Below are 2,453 nucleotides of genomic sequence, written 5' to 3'. Positions count from 1 at the left end.
AACGTTTCAGTTTCTCTGGCGGTCTGAAACGATTGAGTTTCAGGGCCGGTTTCGCGAACGGTATCCCGGCGAACACTTCGACTTGACGTTTGCCGAAATCCTGCACGGTCCCGCGGAAATTCCCCACCGAAGTCCAAGCCAAGGGAACTCCGAGGCTCAGATGCAGAATCACGAAGACCACACAGATGGGGCGCGCCACAAGCTCCATGACGAATACGCGTTCAACATCTTCAGTTGAGAACTTACGATGTTCCGTGACTGGGAAAATGATCAGAAATGCAAACTGAGGGAAATATCCCTCGCGTGTCCCGATCGTCCGAGCGTGTCTTTCTCAACAACGGCGACGCTGCCAATAGAGATGGATCTCCGCCCCCAAAGATTAGTCTCTTCGAGAGTCCACAATCACTTCGGTCTCAGAACTACCGCGGCCCACTGACGATTGTCCATAGGGAAATTTGGATCTTCCAATTCTGATGATATGAGGTTCCATCTGACTGACTCATTGTGGATTCAGGTGCGCCTATCGATCTCGACGGGGGACGTTGACACGTTCGCTCGGCCTCAATTCGCTCTCGCCGATAAGCGACGAATATGAAAAAGCTCTGCTCAACAGCAAATACGCAGCCGGCGCCGAGCAAGCAGAACTCTATCTCTTTCTCCAATGCTCAGAGCTTCCGAATGAATCGAAGTTCCCGGGCCGATGGTTGTTCACGAATGACTTGGGTGGACTACCAACCCAAAAAAAAACCTGAAGGAGAAAGGTTTTTCGAGAATCTTCCGATTGGCCCGCCTCCCCGAGTCTGTCCGCCACCTCAAGCACAGTCCACGTACCGGGGCCAATCGCTCGAAGCAGATATGCGTTTTTCAGCTCTATACCAGTCTTGTACTCTTCGGGTAATATCCACTATCCGCGCTTTTTGATCCGGACCGTCGGATGCCCCTCTCTCATCCCTCAATCGGAGCATGCTCCTCAATTCTTTCATGTTCTCAGAGCATTCTCTCCAATTGAAGGAGATACGTACTTGAATTTCAATAATTCTCCAATCATGAAAACCGGAAGAAACATTCGAGAAGCGAACGCTTGCTCCTGAGAATGATCATTCTCATCGGGTACCGAAAGCATCACCGAGGCCTTGATCCATATAATTGAGAGTCTGTTCGTATTACTTCGATGCAATCGGGTGCTTTCAGCGGAGGGAATCCCAGCCAACGAGTTCTCATCTGAGATTTCTCTCGAGGCAAACGCGCTGATTCTAGTCAGGATAATGAGCCTCCGAAGGATCGAGCGAGCGTCGGATAACATTTTGTAGAAAGATCTCACATTTTATTCACCACATAATTGAACAGAAATCTCGAACCGTTACATTCGCCAGGTCAGCCTGGCATCACAGTATACACTCCGTACATAAATACTATAGAATACAGTGTCACATAGATCTAATCTCTGGTGGAATGGCGTTGATTATCATTCTGAATCTAAGAAGTCGTCGAGCTGCCTGACTCGATCTACTGTCGTTTTTGAGTTGCTGAATAGGGTCCTCTCTCTTGTCTTTCTTATAGCGAAGGGCTCTAAGTCCGGACATCATCCTGAGAGACAAGGACAACATACAGTGGAGAGGCATGCTGTTGAAGCTACCTCCTGGAATAGCCGCGTATCTTATGGGGGATATAACCGTAGGTTGACGTCTCAAGTCCGACGGTGGTGAGGGCTTGTCGGACATAGGCATCCGGGGTCGGAACATTGAGGCTGGCTTTGCGGATCTTGGACATTTTCGTCGACACGAACGCTGGCTTCACTGACTGAACGATAACTCCGAGATTCTGATATTCACATGCGGTCGCCTGGGAGAGGAATTCCATATAGCTTTCGTTCCCGCGTAGACGCCGAGCAGCGGCAACGGGTACATGTTCGACAAGGACGACACGTTAATGACAACTCCACTGTGTCGAGAAGCCATTCCCGGAAGAACAAGACGCATCATCAGAGTTCCCGACGTGCAGTTGGCCTGGATCATCTGATCCATGAGGTGATCACCATCGGGCACCTCGGTGAAATACTCCGGGTACGGGAAACTCATGCCGACATTGTTCACCAGCACAGCGACTTCGAGATTCGAGATGAGCTTGCGGATGACTTCATAGCAGCCGCGGTCGTTCGAAGAGAAGTCGACAGACAGGGTTTTCGTTTCAACTTTGAACTTGTCCTGGATCACGGCAGCGACCTCATCGAGCTTCGACTGAGTCCTGGATATCAAACAGATGTTGATACCCTTCTGCGCGAGCTGTTCCGCGTAGGCCCTGCCGATGCCATCGGACGCTCCCGTGACGACAGCCCATTTCCCGGCGAACTTTTTGAAGTTCACGTTGTGACCGAGGAGTTGGCCCAGGAAGCAGTGGTATGCGCCGCGGACCAATGATTGCAGCAGGCGGAGCGTACCCAAAATCAGGAACAG

At 50.8% G+C, this 2,453-nt stretch overlaps 2 pseudogenes; both read right to left on the bottom strand.

The window, feature by feature from the left end:
* LOC100902385 (uncharacterized) overlaps nt 1–208 on the bottom strand; it is a 6,289-nt pseudogene extending 6,081 nt beyond the window's left edge.
* Nucleotides 209–1,302: 1,094 nt separating this feature from the next.
* On the bottom strand, nt 1,303–2,450 carry LOC100902247 (very-long-chain 3-oxoacyl-CoA reductase-B pseudogene; annotated as a pseudogene).
* Between the last annotated feature and the right edge of the window lie 3 nt (nt 2,451–2,453).

The sequence above is a fragment of the Galendromus occidentalis genome, unplaced genomic scaffold (genome assembly GCF_000255335.2).
Source record: "Galendromus occidentalis unplaced genomic scaffold, Mocc_1.1 scf7180000075644, whole genome shotgun sequence".
NCBI lineage: Eukaryota > Metazoa > Arthropoda > Arachnida > Mesostigmata > Phytoseiidae > Galendromus > Galendromus occidentalis.
This window is presented reverse-complemented; position numbering and strand designations above follow the sequence as displayed.